The following is a 19764-nucleotide window of genomic DNA, read 5'->3' as shown; positions in this document are numbered from 1 at the left end:
TCCACAGATACTGCTAGACCTGTTGAACCTTTCCAGCACTTTTGTTTTTGTTTACTCCTGGCGTTATGCACTAGCAACTATGGAACTAGAAGGAGAGATGAAGATGTGGCTGATGAGATGGTACAGGAGAGATGGCTTTAGATTCCTGACACATTGGTTTCAGTACTGGGAGATAGGACCTATACAGGCCGAATGGGTTTCACCTCAGCTGGGACAAGTGTCGTTTTGGGGTGGTTTGTTGTATTGGGGAGGGTTTAAAATAACTTTGCAAGGGGCTGGGAATCAGGAGGTAGCATTAGAGAGGAAAAACAAGTTAAGAATTGTGAAAGACAGATAGCACAAGAGTAAGAAAAGTGAGGTATTGGGTGGGGTCAGAGTAAAAGGGAATGCAAACAGTCTAAATTAGGTTTATTATGCATGTATGTGAAAGCATGGATTGTGATAAATAAGATTCATGAGCTGCAGGTGCAGATAACCAGGTGGGAATATCATGTAATGGTGATAAAACAGAGACCTGCTTTAAAAAGGGCAGGACTGGGTATTAAATATTCCTGGATACAAGACGTTCAGAAAAGTTAGGGAAGGGAAGAAAGAAAATGGGGCGGCAGCATCTATTGAGGAGAATATTACAGTGTTGGAGCGAAAAAGTATCCTAGAGAGACTAAGGACAGAATCTATTTGGTTAGAGCTATGAAATAATACAGGTACCATAACAAAGGCCACCAACTAACTAAAGTATAGAGGAACACATTTGCAAGGAAATGACAAATGGGTGCAAAAACAATATATTTATAATGGCAGACATAAATTATCCTAAGGTTTAGGTTAGCTATGGAAAAGGACAAGGAGCAATCCAGAGTGGAAATAATTAATTGGAAGGGGGGGGGTTGTAATTTCAGTGGGGTGAGAATGGATCTGTCCCGGGTAAATTGGAATCTAAGATTGGCAGCCTAAACTGAAATGGAACAGTGCCTTTAAGAGGAGATGGTTTGAGTACAGTCAAGGTGTATCCCCAAGAGGGGAAAAGGCAGAGCATGCCTCTGCTGCTCTAACCCAGGTGCAGTCCCTCCCACCCCCACTCCATTTTCAGTGATGGAGCTTCTAGTTGTCTTGTTCCAACACTCTGGGAGTCTCTCCCACTCCTTAAAGGCCTCTCATCTTCTGCTCCATCCTCAAATTCACCTCCTGCTACTGCTTTGAGTTGGTTTTTATCTTAGGGCCTTGGAACACTTGCAACATTAAAAAGAAAATATAATTGCAAGTTAATGATTGTAAGGATTTACTTGAGAAAAGGATGGAAAGCTGCTATAGGCAAATATCAGATTTCCAGGAATAGGGTAGACTGAATACAAATAATTACTGATAATATGTATATAAAATGGTTAGATGCTCTTAAAATGGACAACATAACATCCACTATAACTCAACTGGTAAAAGCTGTGAGTAGAAGGTCCCTGGTTCGTTTATTGTCCTTTGCTGTATTAACTGATGTCAGGTGCAATGGCAATCAGGGCGCTAGACATTAGTGAAAATCTGCAATGGTTATAAGTCCTTATCCCTATGAATGCCAGGTGAGGACACAATCAAGTTTGGCTGTGATGTCTCCCTTGTCCTTACTCAAATGGCTTGCCAGCTCTCACTACCTGGAGTCACATATGAAGAATATCCTCTTTGGTAAAAAGATCTGATGCCCATGGAACTGGACTTCAGCAGAAAAGAAAGAGACAAAGAACTTTGGCATAAAAGTGTATATTCCCTTTAATATTAGTAGCCCTGTTTCCTAAGAATCTAAGCTAAAAGACAATGGGTATTTTTGTCCTAACTATTCAGATTAAACCATACAAAGCCTGTGCTAATGTTTTATTCTAGTGGACACAACAAGCTTTATTGCAAATGAGGGCACATGCCCAATTGTTCACAATGAATTTAAATAGGAACACACACATGATTGTTCATAATAGATGCACTTCAAAAATAGCTTCAGTGTTTTTCTGCAGACCCACAGGGGAGTATTCAACTGTAAATATCTATCTGAGTAGCACCCCCGATCTCCTTACAATCTTTATTAGCGTAAGAACCTAAAACCAAACTGTAATTTTTGTAGCGCAAATGTTGTAAAACTCCAGAATCTTAACTCCTTCTTTTCAGCTGCTATTGATGAACCTTACAATTACTTTTCTTGTCGTTATTTCAGATTTCCAACATTTGTGACCTTTATTCTTTTATCTTTTTTATTTTATTCATAGCCTCTCTCTTCTAAGTAAATTATATACGAACATACGAAATAGGAAGTAGGCTATTCAGCCCCTCGAGCCTGCTCTGCCTTTCAATAAGATCATGGCAGATCTGTTTGTGTTTCGAATTCCACATTCCCATCTACCTCTGAGAACTCTTGACTCCCTTGCCTAACAAGAATCTATCTACCTCCGCCTTAAAAATATTCAACGACCCCACATCCACCGCCTTTGGAGGCAGAGAGTTCCAAAGTCACACAATGCTGAAGATGTTTCATTTCTCTCTCATTGTCATTATTTCTGTTGATTTCTTTGTCTCATTCACCAGCTTTGTTTGTCACAATGTATTAACGCCTGCTGCCCTGCCATATATTTCTTTCTCCAGCACCTGGCTCCAGCTTTGACCCAGTGCCCCGAGGTTCCAGCTGAAAATTCACCCTGTGGCCTGAATTTTACGCTTCCCCACCAGTGGGTTTGGAGGCGGCGGATGAGCGTGAAATAGCTCAGAAAGGCTTCCTGCCGGGTTCCCTCCCACCCCGACCCCTCAGCAATTTTACGCTAGTGCGCACGAGGCATCAGAAGCCCACTTTTAATTTTGGGCATTCACCCTCTTAAGGTCCGGTAATCTCTGGACCTCCCTCCCTCACTTGGCCCCTCCCCCGACACCCCAATCCCACCCACTGTCCACCCCGCCATTCCTACCCTACCCTACCTGCCCTGAGACCCCCAAAAATGACCTTTCCAGACTTAGGCCCCAGGGACTGTATGCAGTCCTAGTCCTGTACACTGTGGCTTCTGGGGCTGCAGGGACTAGAAAGCTCTCTAAGGTGGGACTTCCTCCCGAGTGAGGGGCAGAAGTCCCGCCTGCAGACACTTAACGTTCACTGGAGCTTGAAATGGCTGCGGGGTAGGCAGTGTTGGCTGGGTGTGTTCCCCACCGGGAAACCCTGCCATCCTGAAAAATCCTGGCCTATGTTCTTTGGGTCTCTTCACGATTAGTCCGAGTAGTTTGCTATCAGTGACATCCTACCAGAAACCAATATTTTCACTGTTTCCAAAACATTTTATGGAATAATGTGTTACTCAGGTAGCAAATTGTACTTCATACAGTATGAGTCTAAATTTGCGAGGTTTGTCATGGGGTGTTGTATATGTCAGATCAGATGGGTATTAATAATCACTGATAGCCCTGAGACATCCAACACCTCACACCAATTTAAGCAAATAAATTCCCTTAGTTGCCTGTTTTCTTCTCAAATTCTTTCTGCAGTAACATCACTTGAATCTGTTTTTCAGTTAGTAGTTCCTCTCTCCCAGCTTGTAGTCCCCATTTTCACCATCCTTCATTTTGACCTTCAACAAACAACTCCTTGTCTTCAATTTAGACAGCAAACACTGGTAACTCCAGCAGTTCCAGGATGCCAGTCAATCCCCAGATTCACCTTATTATTCTCTGGATGCCTTTCTTCCTTTGAAACTCACTCTCATTCAGGACAGGGCTCTGGGCTTTCATCGCCTCCTCTAACTTTCCCTTTTCTGTAATGAACTTGAAGTACTGGACAGGTTTCTTACTTTAAACAGGTAACTTTACTACAGAACAAAAACAAAGATACCTGGAACAACTCAGCAGGCCTGACAGCATCTGCGGAGAGGAACACAGATAATGTTTCGAGTCCGTATGACTCTTCATACGGTCATACGGACTCGAAACGTTAACTGTGTTCCTCTCCACAGATGCTGTCAGGCCTGCTGAGTTTTTCCAGGTATTTTTGTTTTTGTTTCAGATTTCCAGCATCCGCAGTTTTTTGCTTTTAACTTTATTACAGAGCTCTTTTAGAAGATACATGCTTGAACAAAGTCCACAACTAGAAAGCTCCGTACCCACCCCCCCGACCCTGGATTACCCACGCATAAGGCTCATTTGTCAGAACAATCACGTGACCCCTAAAAGGCAGTAGGAAAGTTTATACCTTCAATCGCTACACTTTCTTATTATGAATCACCTGTCTTCAGCAAGAGTATTATCTTCATTCCCCAACACCCTTAGAACCATAGAACCATAGAACACTACAGCACAGAAAACAGGCCATTCGACCCTTCTAGTCTGTGCCAAAATATTATTCCGCTAGTCCCATTGACCTGCAGCTAGTCCAAAACCCTCCAGACCTCTCCCATCCATGTATCTATCTAATTTATTCTTAAAACTTAAGAGTGAGCCCACATTTACTACGTCAGTTGGTAGCTCGTTCCACACTCTCACCACTCTCTGAGTGAAGAAGTTCCCCCTAATGTTCCCCCTAAACCTTTCCCCTTTCACCCTAAAGCCATGTCCTCTCATGTTTATTTCTCCTAATCTAAGTGGAAAGAGCCTACTCGCATTTACTCTGTCTATACCCCTCACAATTTTGTAAACTTCTATCAAATCTACTTCATTAACTTTCAAGCTCAACATCACACTAAGTTCTTCTGTAGCCTTCTCCTTCATGCTTTGTTTGGGGAAATCCCACCCCCCGTGCACTTCTTGGCTCCAGCCTTTCTGATCTTGCCTGTGACTGCTTCCCTTTTCATCAAATTGAGAACTGCTGCAGCCGAATCTACATGCTGTTAAGAACAATGTATTGCTTTTAAGTTTAATTTATGTTTTGTATTTGGGTGTAAAGAAAAGTGAAACGTGGTTTTAGTTTAATTTAGAGGTTTTTGTGAGCTGGGTGCCAGGAAACCTGGGGCCCTGTTTGTACACATGCCTTTTTAATGAGGTTTTACAACTCTTGAAGTGAAGAGAGATGGGTTACCAAGAGGTTAGTAGTTTAGTGAAGTGAAAAAAACTGTGCTGTTGCCTAGAGACAGAGGTCCAGAGACACACAGAGAGACAGGGAAACACAGGAAGGGGGTCGGTTAGCGTGTGTATACCAAATTTTTAGGTCGGCGTGAGGGTGAGCACGCGCCCGACACACCCGAGTGTGAAATAAAGCGCGTTGACCTCAGCTGGGCATGCCGACATCAACGCGCACTCTCACGATATTTCGCTAGGCAGGCCCACGATGAAAACGGAGGCACGCCCGCCATTAATTAAGTGGCCAGTTAAAGCCCTTGAGACACCAATTGTCTTGGAGTTTACGTAGCCTGTGCCATTTTCAGGCAAGGGCTAAAAGGGCAGGCCACAATTTCAAAAACCTCATCCACAGGCGGGATAAGAGAGGTCAGTGGGCTTGTAAATGCAAGTAGTTTAGGATATAACTTGCTGCTGCTTGCTTGTGTGAACAGGACATCTTCATTTCGCTTCAGAGCTGCTTTGACAGAAATAAGAGGCTTCAGTTCAGGACTCAGTGTTGTTTTCCAGGCCCCCGGAGGATTCATACCATTGGGGCCTTCCAGGTATCAGACAGCCTTCCCTTACCCTGGGAATGGGGATTGTGGTCTCCGCTGGAGGCACCTCCTCTGAGGAAGAAGAGAGGGCCAGAAGGGGGAGGAGGCCAGGTGTCCTTATTCAGCCTCCAGGGGAGCAACCTGTGGGAGGAGAGGGACAGGCACAAGGGGCACAGGGCCAACAGGAAGTCCAAGGTGGAAGGGGCCACAGAAGATGTCAGTATTTACAGGCGGCGATGCAGCTACCTCAATATGTCTGAGATGCAATGCTGAAGGAGGATCTGTCTCTCAAGGGAGATAGTGACCTCCATTTATCAGCGCATCGGCCTTGAGATCAGCTCCGACTGTGTGGGTGGACAACCCATGCCAGTGGCGCTGAAGGTCATGGTGGCCCTCAATTTCTATGCCTCTGGCCCCTTCCAAGGCTCAGTGTGGGATCTGTGCGGACTCTCCCAATCAGCTGTCCACAGTTGCATCAAGCTGGTGACAGACGTTCTGTTGAGACGTGCATTGACTTTTATTCACTACCGTACGGATGAGGCCAGCTAGGCAGAGCAAGCCATAGGCTTTGCAGCAATTGCTGGGTTCCCTCGCGTCCAGGGTGCAATCGACTGTACACATGTGGCCATCAAGGCACCAACGGGTGAGTCGGGAGTCTTCGTCAACAGGAAGGTATTCCACACGATGAACGTGACCACAGGATGCAGATTCTGCAGGTCTGTGCAAGGTACTCTAGCAACTCCCATGACGCTTATATCCTCAGACACTCCCAGGTGCCGAGGCTCTTCAGTGCTCCTGCCCGACTGGATGGATGGCTGCTGGGTGAAAAGGGCTCATGACGCCTCTCCGCCATCCAAGAACAGAGGCCAAGCAGCGGTACAACAGGAGCCAGGGCACACCACAAGGGCGGTGTTAGAGAGAACCATAGGTTTTCTCAAGTTGTGCTTCCAATGCCTGGATCGTTCAGGAGGCGCACTCCAACACCCCCCAGATCCTGTGTCACTGATAGTGGTTGCATGCTGCGCTCTTCACAATCTGGCACTGGAAAGGGGGAACAAAGTGGAGGAAGAAGGTCTTGACGCAGCTGCTCAGGCAACAGATGATGAGTCCAGTAGTGAGTCAAAGGATGAGCATGGTCAGGAGAACGCTGAGGGCATAGACACTGACCCGGGCAACCTCCAGGGAGGCAGTGACTTCCGGGACGCTTTGATCCAACGCTCCTTCAGGCAGCCTACCAAATAAGAACCACCAACACATGCTAGGGCTGTAGGCTCCATGCTCAATCCCTGACAGGACCAGTTCCTTGGTCAACACGATACACTATGTGCCATTTCAATAAAGTTTAAGGAGAAACACATCCATCATAACATCATGGCTTATTCTGCACCTGCAGAACAAATGAAGCATCCAGAGGCAAGTTGCACAAAAACAAATTTAATTAATTGGTGCCTGGCAAACATTCTACAAATTAACATTGACAGGTGTTTCCCATCACACCAATAATCACTGAACAGAAAAATGGGGGAAACAAATATCACCCGTGATCAGGCCATGTTGTGATTAAGGTGCTTTAAGTTTTTGCTTGCGGATGCTATGTCTAGGTGCTCCCCCTCGCTGGCACTGGCATTGGAGACAGCCTGTTCACTCTGCTGTCCTGTTGGCCTTGATGACTTTGGCAGGCGTCCTCTGGCCCGTGGAGCCTGTGCTGTCCCAACCTGGGAGTGAGCGGCCAGTGCCACGGCTGGCATCTCCCCAGTTACCACAGCCTCATCAGATGCCATGGTCACTGGCAGAGGGGCAGAGGAGCTGCTGCCCTCATCCAGAGTACCCTGAGAGCGGCCTGCAGAGACGGCAGGCAGCTCGTGCGCCAATGTGAGGTCGCTCTGGACCTCCCTGCTCAATATTGATGGACGGGCACTTAGCTAGGATACTAGATGCCCAATCCATCTCCCACACTGACACTGACCACCTGAGGCCATTGCCGGTTTGAGGGCTCGCAGGTCCAAGCGCATCCCCAGGAACCCCTGATTCAGCTCCTGGAGGAGCCTCTCCATGAGAGTCACCGCTCTCTCCATGGAGGAGACATTTAGCTTGGCCACAAGGGTCAACGCGGGGCTTATGCTCGGCAAGGACTCCTCCACAACGGAGACCATGGCATGCACTCCCTCATGTATCTCCGCCAAATCTTCCTGTACACCCTGCTGTATGTCCAGCATCTGCTGCCTCATGGACGACTTGAGAGGCAAATCATCAGCCGTCGACTGAGAACTGTCCTGGTCCTCAGCCGTCCTCTAACTACTGTGCCCTGGGCACTCTCTGCCTCCGCCTGCACCTCAAGCGAGTGTGAAGTGCCCTCACCAATGTGCACCGAGATAGCAGCCAACGATCTAATGCCCACTGAGGTGCTGGTATCTGCACTGGTGCCTGAGAGAGCGGATGTAATGCAGGTGCACTCTGATCAGGGGTAAGGGGTGGGCCTTCAGGCTCCTCATCCTGAAGGGCTGGTGCTGAGCCTAAAACGAAGAACAAGGACATGTCATTAGTTGAAGTTGTCAACTGTCACTGTGCATGCCTGGCAGCCTCATGAGACAGAGATCAGGGTGCCCTCATCTTTCCATTATCAATGGGGATTCCAGGTTTGAGGCTCACATCAATATAGAGACTACAGTGGAATGGTTGCAATTACCGACATTCTCACCTCAGTGCACTGCACTCTTACCTCCCTGTGCCACCCCAACCTCAGGCGCATGGCACCTCTCCAGCTCCAGGGCCTCCTGCTCATAATGAGTGAGGATTAGTAGGTGTGGCAGTCCCCTGCCAGTTCACGACCTCTCCGCATTGTTGTGGGATGTTTTCTCCTGAAAGGATAGAGGAGCATTGATTAGTCCACTCTCTGCCTGCAGCGCCATTGCAGCCTGGCCAGCCCCACCTTGAGGAAGATCTCGCAGAGCTCAGCCGATTCGTGACTCTGGAGCCGCAACGCACTCAGTCCAAGGAGCCAGGGCTCATCCCCTTGCCCAGATGCTGCCTCATTGACATTTGGCACTCACACTCTAACACCTCTGAGGTCCACGGGGGCGATGGGCAGCTCTTAACTGCTCTGCAAAGTGACCCATGCCAACACAGGACTCACCCTTCCCGAACACCACAGATCGTTGAAGCGCTTCCGGCACTGCACCCGTGTGCGCCTCACCACATCATGGCTGCTGACCCTGGATGCCACCAGGCCTTTTTGGTGAGAGCGGGGTGGGGGGGCCCTCCTCCCATCCATGGGAACAAGGGTTTATCTCCACGCTGTCACCTCCTCCAGAAGGACAGCGAGGCACTCATCTGAGAAATGCGGGGATAATTGCCCCACCGACCTGCACCCCTGCCTGCCGTGTCCACCTGCAACGCTCTCCATCATGGCTTCCGCGTCCTCCGATGGCAGCCTTGCAAGGGCTGCTAAGGCCACATTTGAATTGGCCGCCGGGTTGCCATTGGACCCAGTGGACATTGAGCACCTGCCTGCCCCTCCGCGCTCATTCTACAGCTGCGTCTTATGCTGGGCGGGCTTTGATTGGCCTGCGTGCGTAAAATCGCAGTGCACTGCCGATCGCGGGCAGCGGGCGGCTTCCCGATCGCCCTCGCCACCTCCGCCAATCCCGCACACCAAGGGCAAAATTCTGCCCCAAAGAGTGCAAGCAGAAGGTCCAATCTCTCTAATAAGAAATCCTGCAAGCCTGCTGGGAAACTGAGTTCAGGGAACTCATGTGTCTGCTCTGAAGTTGAAGTAATAGTGAGTTCAGATTGCAGCTTTGGGGTTTCTCAGGGAGAGATACCAGCTGAAGAAAAGCATCTAGTGAATGCTCAGAAGGCTGCCAGAAGAGAACTGTTTGAAACTGAACTAACCCAACCAAGAAACCTTGGTGTTGAGACAGTGGTAAATCTTCACTGGGGTTTTGTGTCTGTAAGGGTTGCTAGGATAAAAGGAAGAGTGTGAGTTTGAATCACTTTCTGGTGTTTGTATTGAAATCTTTCCAACCTTTTTGTCTGCTGTAATATAGTTCATTTTTTCTTGTTTAATAAACGTTTTATTCCTTGTGTTAAAAGTATATTGGCAGACTCTTGTGAATGTGTTCAGTAACTGACTTTCATGGTTTCTAAAAAAAAAACAAAGTTAGGATCTACCAAACCAGGTTTCACTCTGGGACCTGACTTGTCCAGTATTAACATCAGCTGGGATCATAACAAAGTGGGGCTCTTGCGGGATTAAAAATCATTGAACTTCAGTGGAGTCTGTGAATCCTTAAAGAAATCAGAACGTGGAGGCGCTGAGCATTGGAACAAGATTTGCTGTGAAGCATATTACACAAGCTGGAATTCAAAAATGGCTTTGACTGTTGCTAAGACTTTACTGAGAGTAGATGTAACAGTTGATTATTTGAAATTCTTAACTAAGACTAAACTCAAAGAGTTGGCGGATAAATTGAAGGCAGAAATAAAAACAGGATTTCATAAGGATGATATGGTCAAAGTAATTACCCAGTGTTTAGAATTAAAAGAAGAGACACCTGAAATTGGTATGTCACAGCTAGAGGTAGCAAAAATTCAGTTGCAAATTAAGCAACTTGAGACAGGAAAGAAAAAAAGAGATGGAAAAACTTGAATTGGAAGAAAAAGAGAGAGAAAGGGAAATGAGAAACTTGAAGTAGAAAGAAAAGAGAAAGAAAAAGAAAGAGCAAAAGAAATGGAAATGAAAAAGTTTGAATTGGAAAAAGAGGAGAAAGAAAAAGCAAGATTGAAAGAAACAGAAATGCAAAAGCTTGAGTTTCAAAGAGAGAAAGAAATCAAACAACATGACTTGGCCAGACTAAAACTTAGAATAAAGAAAGAAAGAGGAGATAGTAGTTCAGAGGATGATCCTGATTCCACTAAGGAATTTGATTTAACCAAAAATCTTGGTTTAGTGCCTACATTTCCAGAGCATGGTGTTGAAAGATATTTCACCTCATTTGAAAAGATAACTTAAAGTTCAACAGGCCAAGATATGCTTGGACCTTAATATTATAAAGTGACCTGTCAGGTACAGTTATAAATATGTACGCTGGTCTGTCAGAGGAATAGTCTTCAGACTATGAAGCAGTTAAAAGGGCAATACTCAATGCTTATGAACTTGTTCCTGAAGCTTATCAATTAAAGTTTAGAACCATAAGAAAGAAACCTAATCAGACAATTGTAGAATTTACAAGCGAAAAAGAAATGTTATAAGATCAGTGGTTTTGATTACTTAAATTAGAAAAAAAACTCTTGGGAACATGAGGGAAATCATGGTTATGGAAGAATTTTGAAATAGTATTCCAGTAACAATTAAGATTTATTTAGATGAGCATCAAGTATCAAAGATCTGAAGCAGCAGTTTTGGCTGCTACCTATGATAGCTCAAACAGACAGTCACACAGACAGTTACTTGTGGGGAAATGGTCATAAGGAAATCAACAAGGAAACTAGAGGAATAGAAAATTTGGGGATGGACGAGTACTAGTTCCAGGGAACAAATACAAAGATGCCAATATAATAAAGGAGATAAGCTAGAACCTAAAAGTGATGTAAAGAAAATAATATACTTCCATTGTAATAAGACTGGACATATTAAAGCTAATTGCCTGAAATTAAATGGGAGACCTATTGCAGTAGTAGGAATGTTTAAGGAATCCTCAGAAAAAGCTATTCCAGGAAAGGAAATGGGTATTAAAACTGTAGCAGTGCTACAATGAAGCATCATGTTCCCTCGGAACCCACTAGTAAGGATGATATGGCTCAGGATATTCAAGAAAATTCTTCCTCAATTACTGCTAAAGAGAGTTAGGCTACCAGAGGTTCTGGATGTTTTATCTTGAAGGGAGATGTATTCCCTTACTCCTCCAACAAAATAAGTAAACAAATTATGGAAAGCTTTAAAGATTTTGATTATAGAGGAGAGGTATTCCATTATTCTCCTAATCAAGGAGGCAAACCAATAAAGGTATTGAGAAACACTGTAGCAAGTCAGTCACCGATGCTGGCTGATGATAAAACTTGTCTTCCAGAGGGACTAATGAAGGAAAAGATACTAATTGGAGGTATAAATTGTCCCATTATATAGAGTCAGATTCAAGAGTGGCTTAGTCAGTGGAGAGGTTGTAGTTGGAGCAGTGCATCAAATTCCTATGGAAGGAATTAATTTATTTTGGGGAAGGACCTGGCTGATTCAAAAATATTAGCCTCACCAAGGGTGTTGGAAGAAAGAACCATTGGAAGTGAAAGAAACTGAGATGTTGCAGGAGGAACATCCTGGATTGTTTCTTGACTATGTCATGACTAGATCTCAGCCCCATAAAATTAGACAAGAAGAAGAGGAAGCTATGCGGAAGGGTGATGATGTAGAAATTAAGTTATCTGATACTATTTTCGAAAACTTAAGCAAAAGGAGGAAGGGAAAGAGAATGAGGCTGACATGTTTAGCCCATCTTCTTTAGTAGAAATGCAACAGGCTGATCCTGAGTTGAGAGAACTGTATCAAACAGCCTACTCAGAAACCAAATCAGAAGCAATGCCTGAGTGCTACTATTTAAAAGACAAAGTGCTAATGAGGAAATGGAGACCACCTCAACTACCAGTTGATGATGAATAGGCGGTAGATCATCAGGCGGTAATTCCATTTGGGTATCATAATAAAATTTGATGAGCGGCTCACGGAATTCCAATGGGAGGTCACTTAAGTATTAGGAAATGCAGGCTAAAAGCCTGAAACATTTTTATTGGCCAGGGTTGCATAAAGACGTAGTTAAATTCTGCCAGACATGTCATACATCACTTAAACCTGCACTCTTATTTCTGATACCAGCTGTTGAAGAACCGTTCAGCAGGGTCTTAATAGATTGTGTAGGACCCCTACCTAAAACCAGAAGTGGGAATCAGTATCTTCTAACAATTATTGATGTTTCAACAAGATGTCCTGAGGTAGTGCCTTTGGGCAAAATTACAGCAAAAATGGTAGTGGAAAAGTTAGTTCAATTCTTTACAAGGTATGATTACCTCAGGAGGTACAATTAGAATCAAGGCTCAAATTTTATGAAACAAAAATGGCAGCTAAAGTCTGCTATGGATATTCAGAATTGCCTAGTTCGAAGTACAGAATAATTCAAATTTGAATTATATTAAGATAAAATTCTTCAATTTTATTGTAGTTGTTTGTTTTAAATTGCTGGATAATAATTACATTGTTTTGGTGGAAAATTCCTGCTTAAAATTATCGAGTAGACTCTATTTGACTTTTTTCCTTCTCTGGAACATGGGCCCAATACTAATCAGCCTATGAATACTGCCATTTTGCAGTGAACAATAAACAAAAGTACTGGGAGAAAGCACAGCTGCAGCATCCACCCAAAGCATATCTTTCCTCCTCCTCCTCTACTTCTTAGACAAACAAAACTATCTACAATATCCATGTTCACAACCCTGGTTGCCCATATGATTATTCAGAGATCCTAACTGCCCTTTGATGTGAGATGTTACATATATTTCCTCCAATTTAGTGAACTGCATTTGCTACTCATGGTGCAGGTTCTTTTATTCTGGGGAGACCAAAGCTGGGTTACATTGGCAGCGTCATGATAGCTCATGAGCGGCCACACATTTGAGGCTGGACACTTTTGTAAGTCAGGATGCAGTCTAAGCTGACTTCATATAATTTGCACAATTAACTTCTAAGTTCACAATCACAATTATGGTGTTGTTTTGAGTCTGATGCAAGTGGCAACATGGCACTGGAGGATGTTGTTGTGGCTGCACTGTGTCAAGTTGCCATCTCTGGGTTTAGACCACCAGCCCACCTTCCACACCTTCAAGCTTAGCTCTGCCCCTGCCAGACCGTGTGACATTTTTTTGCAGGAGATCTCCGATCTGTGATAGTGACTCCTTCCACACTCCCTTCCATTCTCACTCTGAATTTTCCAATGTTGGTCTCCTGCATTGTATCAATCAAGTTAACTCAAGTATCAGGAATGAGTCCTAGATTGGGCATCCCCAGGACTTGTAAGGACTGTTCGTTAAGAGATTGTGGGTTATGATTTTATGGGTATTCTACTGGAAAATCAGGAATTCTTCAGCCCGCAGCACAGAGCAGAACAAAGCACCTATGTCAGGTTTGAAGTGCAGATATACCAGCAGTGAGAATATCATCAGGGAACAGGAGCCATTTCCTGGCCGTACCCCATGGGGCAGCAAATCAACTGTTGCATTGTAGGCAAGTTGCAGTCCGGAGATTAAAAAGTGTCTAGATCATAAACCTGGCTCTATTTATTCTGGTACAAAATAAGTGAGTTTTACATAAAACCAAAAGGTGCATGCTACAGCTCATATCTCAGTAAGAGAATTATATGGCCGAATACATTAAATTATCTGCATTCAAATTAGTTACAATTGTCAAAGTGCCTTTTTCTGTGGTCATTGTAATTACAAAGCTACACATTTTAATACAAATTTTTCATGCATTCATTAATTATTCTTTTGAGTAAGTTGTGTGGAATTCATTTTAAACAAATTGTTTCTGTTTGGAAGATGAGACTATTGTTCTTCATTCACTAGGAATTGGTCGGTGCCACTGGACAGACTAGTTTTCATTGATTGTCAAAACAGAATGATATTTTAAACTTATTTGTTGCGAGCTTAATTGTTTTAGTGGTGCCTTTCTTATAAAAGAGGCACTTGTCAGATATTGAGGGCTGTTATAAGGCAAAAGTCACTTATTGATTGAAACAAAATAGGCAGCCATACAGATGAGAAGATCTCAGGTTTGATATACAGTTCTGCTGAGTTAATTCATTGGCAACAGTTAGAGTGCTACTATTCGCTACAGTGCCCTAGGATAGAGAAGGAAAATTCAGCCAATATTCCTGGTCCTGATTGTTATCTTGGTTACCCCAGGCGAACTGTGCATTTGTGGACGTTGAGTGGATTGATCATTGCTCTAAGACCCTTAGTAATTGAATAGCCTGTCTATATTCATTATCTGATCTCACACATGAAGAAGGATTGACCAGGTGGGTGAGGGGAGTTGGTCATGGTGAAACCAGTCAGAGTCAGCAGCTTCAGGAGAGAGAAATAAAAACTGAAAGGAAACTGGTTAATGTCAGCTGTGGCTCAGTTGGTGTAGGGTTGTCAACCCTCCAGGACTGGCCTGGAGTCTCCAGGAATTGAAGATCAATCTTCAGGACACTGCTGTGTGCAACCATGGAGAAAAATTATCAGGACATTAAATATAATTTTATTTGTCATTTTCTCTTTACCAGATATGAAAACTTTGAAAATGGGGGGAAAAGGCTGTTTGTCTGACAGTCAAGCATAATCCAATTGGGTAATGAGTCTTTTTGCTTTCCAATTAGTATAGGAAGGCTGTGTGTCACAAGGATGGATATGTTGGCCGACAAATGGCTGGAGTATGGGGCAAGTCATGTTTGAAATCTCCAGGAATACATTTAATCACAGTTGGCAACCCTAAGTTGGTAGCATGCTTACCTCTGAATCGTAATGTTCCAGGTTCAAGTCCGACTCCAGAGCTTGAGTGCAAAATCAAGGGTGACACTCCAGTGAAGTACTGAGGGGGTGCTGCCTCTTGGATGAGATGTTAAACTGAGGCCCCATCTACCTGGGAGGATATGAAAAATTTCAAAGAAGAGCAGGGGAGTTATCCCTGGTGTCCTGGCCAAAATCTATCCCTCAATCAACATCAGAAAAACAGATGGTCTGATTAAAACATTGTTGTTTGTGGGCGTTTGCTGTTTGGCTGTTGCGTCACTGTGCTCATGGGCTGGAAAGTGCTTTGAGACATCTGGTGATTGTGAAAAGTACCATATAAATGCAAGGCTTTCTTTTGTCCCTGAATTCCATTTAGTCTACACATTGTTCAGGATCTTTCAATAATTGTAGACAAATTCTATTATAACATTTGCATTGTCAGTGAGAACGATCGCACTTTCTATACACACTAATGTATCTGAAATCAATCTAACAATCTGCTCTGTTAGAAATTTAATTCAACGAATTGGAGCCGATTTCCCAACAGTTAGGTTGTAAGCTCTGTGATATACTAAGAAACATTAAATTCCTCAGAATAATAAATCTACTTAATTCCTTTGTAGTGTACCACAACATAAATTCATAATTACATTGTAAAGCTCTTTCAGCTGTCAGTGCTTTGCATTTGAGCTGCTTCACAGAGTTAAATACTGCTGCAACAGTCTGAAAAGTGTTGGGATTATGTAGTATATATTGCATGCTTCTAGGGCACATTAATTTGATGAGACCTGAATTTGCATCGAGTAATGTGGAAGAACTAGTAATTCCAGACTTCTAATAAGGCATAAATTCCACTGCCATAGGCCATGGCCTAATGAAGGTCCCATTATATCTTGCATCATTGGAAAATATAATTATACCAAATGTTTCAACCCACTCGCGAACATTGTATTCCATTTACTTCACACTTGATATTAAATTTTTATTTTAGTATACTGTAATGACGTGAATAGCCAATCGCCTTTTATGCCTGAAGCCAGGTCTAATGATGATTGCAGACCCTACTGTTAATGCATTTGTGCGCAAATGTACATCTGTGTATGTATTTGCATGGCTTGCTGAAAGGACAAAAAAGTATGAAAGTATGTGAAATCGATCCTTGGCCCCCTCTCCTATCTACAACACCATCCGAAAGCACAGCTTCAGTTTCCACCTGTACACTGATGACACCCAGTTCTACCTCACGATCATCTCTCTCAGCCCCTCCATTCTGCCTAAATTGTCAGACGGCTTGTCTGACATCCAGTTCTGCATGAGCAGAAATTTCCCGCAACTAAGTGTTGAGGAGACCGGAGCCAATGCCTTCAGTCCTCGCCAAAAATTTTATGAATAAAGTATCGTTTTTGGGGGGAGGGAAATCACTGTGGCCACGCCTTCAGCTGCCAAAAACCGAAGCTCTAGAACTCACTCTGTAAACCTTTCTACTTTGCTTTCTCTCTTTCCTCCTTTAAGGTGCTCCTTAAAACCTATCTCTTGATCAAACTTTTGGTCAACTCACCTAATATCTCCTTTTGTGGCTCAGCATCAAATTTTGTATTCAGCTCCCGTAAGACACCTTGGGATGACTTTCTAAATTAAGGGCGGAATTTAATCCAGATGACAGGGGTCTCACTAGCCAGTTGGAGAGCCAACATGAACCCAGTGCCACCTCCACTGGGGAAGGCTCCCTGTATTAAGTGCTCATCCGGCACTTAACTGGCCAGCGACAGGCCTTCCCTTGGATTTCAAACCCCGGTGATTGAAATCCCACCCCCCCAAAAGTTGCCAGCCTATCAGAGGATGGCAGCTCTCCATTGCCCATCAGCGCCACTGGGAACAGTAGTAGCTGCTGGTAATGCATCCACCAGAGGCTCAGGCTTGGCCTAGGATTGCCAAGGGATCCAGGCACAGTGAATGAGGGATGAGTGTCATGGAGTGGGGATCCCTGGCTACGGTGGGCAGGGAAGTCGGAGGCAATGTCATGGGGGTGGGTCGCATTGGCTCCCCCCCCTCCCCCCAGCCTTTCTGATGCCACGTTCCTCAATAAGACACTGAATGTCTTTGAAAGAGGGCCCTCCCTCCCCCACCCCAAACCCTCCACCCCACCCCCAGAAGCCTACAAGCAAACTTGACAGTTGAGTACCCTGCCTACCCCTAGCAGTGGTGGGATGAAGCCCTTAAGTGGGCATTAATGAAGGGCCTCAATTAGCATCCAGATGGGAAAGCCATCCACAAGCCTTCCCAACCTGGACATAACCTGGCGGAGGTAGGAAGGCAGCAGGGTCACCACCCCTCCAAACATGCTGCCAGGGTTGGGGGGGAGGGGAAACATTAAATTTCACCCAAAGGCACCATATAAATTCAAGTTGTTGTTGAAGAGTGATTTGAGAAGAATGTCCCCTCAGAACTTTCTTGCATTACTACCTTGGGTTGTTGGCATTCAAAACATTATGAAAGGCAGGAATGCATTCAAACTATTCCTTAGTTTTAGTATTGTAATAAAGCATCAGAAGAGTAAATGAGATCTAATTCATTTTGTTGTTTTTGTAGATCTTGTTAAGCAAATTTCCTTCTAGATAAGTGATAGTAAATGGTAAAATACAACATTTGTTTCTGTTACAATAACAATGCAAAAGCAACTTAAGGTTGCGGTTGATTGAAATTGAGTGAATAAGTTCAGGTAACTATTTATTGTAAATATCAATGAAAATGAAATGACAACACTTCCAGATGAATAATAAAGATTGACCCGTCATTTGTGCGAGTCCATTGGGTGAAGAATTCGATCCAAGGAGAGCATATTTTCTATCAATCATGTTCGTCATCCTTAACTAGCTTTTATTGAATCCCTGGCCCTGAGAACATTTTGGTGCTAAGCTGGATAGTCCCCAGAGACAGGTGCAGGGTTTGTGGTGCATGTTTAACCGGCGCTCGTTCAGTGGAATCCAGACAACATGCCAACATTGTGCTGCCGACTCATTAGAATAGCTTTTGTACGCATCCAGTGCTCCCCGGGCTGTTCACTGTTGCATGCATCAGCAGGGGGCCTAATATGGTTACCTCCTAGCATAAATCTCCATATTGCTAACCTGCACCTCTTAAAGTAAAGGTGCATTTTGGCTGCTGAATGTGCTGTGATATGAACATACAAATTGGGAGCAGGAGTGGGCCATTTGATCCTTCGAGCCTGCTCCGTCATTGAATAAGATCATGGCTAATGTAATTTTAACCTCAACTCCACACTTCCACTTACCCCCGATGGCCTTTTATCCCCTTGCTTATCAAGAATCTATCTACCTCTGCCTTAACAAGATTCAAAGACTCTGTTTCCACCGTCTTTTGAGGAAGAACGTTTCAAAGACTCACAACCCTCTCACGACAGCTCTGTCTTAAATGGGTGACCCCTTATTTTTAAAGAGTGAACCCTAGGACTAAATTCTCTCACGAGAGGAAACATCGTCTCGACATCGACCCTGTCAAGACCCCCTCAGGATCTTCCAAGGAGAATTTTCTCCCAGTCGGGCGGGCCGGCCGGTAGCAGGCGCAGAGCCGATTGCCACCCGAAATCAGCTGCGCGCTGCCATTTTACATGGGCGGGCCAATTAAGGCCCACCCAGCATGACACACACCCGGTAGCGCTACCTGTGCGGGCAGGGGGAGGAGGGAGAGCCAGGGCCTGTGCTCTTTTGTGCATATGCGCAGAAATCTCCCTCAGGCATAGAATCTCCTCAGGGAGATTAAGTTCATCAATAAAGATGGAAAAAATTAAAAAATAAAATTATTCATACATGTCCCCTCATGTGACAGTGTCACATAAGCTGGGACATGTTTATGGATTTTCATTAAAAATTTTATTTAATTATCATCCCACCTGTAAGCGAGGTTTCATGAAAAATGCGAAGGTCACCTGGGCTCTTTGCCTGCCCGCCAACCTTAAGATTGGATGGGCAGCCCTGACAATTACTTCAATTGACCTTTGACAGTTCGGCGGGCGCGCAGCTGGCTCCAGTGTGTGCCCGCCGAACGGAAGATCAGAATGACGCGGAGTGAGATCGAGACGCACGCCCAATGTCACCGCATGTCATTTTACGCATCGGTGTGCAGGACCCACCCCCACGCCGAACAGAAGATTCTGCCCTATATGTTTCAATCAAGTCACCTCTTATCTTCTAAACTCCAGCAGATACAAGCCTAGCCTGTCCAACGTTTCCTCAAAAGATCAACCCAACCATTCCTGGTATTAATCTAGTAAACCTCAGTACCACTTCCCTGGTGATTGTAATTTTCTTGAGTTCCTCCCTCTCTTCCATTTCCTGATCTGTAATAATTTCTGAGATGTTATTTGTATTCTCTATACTGAAGACCAGTGCAAAATATCAGTTCAATTCATCTGCCACCTCCTTATTCTCCATTATTAATTCCCCAGATTCACTTTCTATAGGGCCAAAGCTCACTTTGTTAACCTTTTTCTTTTTTAAATATCTATAGAAACTTACTATATGTCTTTATGTTTCTGGCTAGCTTTCTCTCGTACTCTAATTTTTCCCCCTTTATCAATCTTTTGGTCATTCTTTGCTGTTTCTTCATA

This window comes from Cetorhinus maximus, chromosome 26 (assembly GCF_964194155.1).
Source record: "Cetorhinus maximus chromosome 26, sCetMax3.hap1.1, whole genome shotgun sequence".
Classification (NCBI taxonomy): Eukaryota; Metazoa; Chordata; class Chondrichthyes; order Lamniformes; family Cetorhinidae; genus Cetorhinus; species Cetorhinus maximus.
This window is presented reverse-complemented; position numbering follows the sequence as displayed.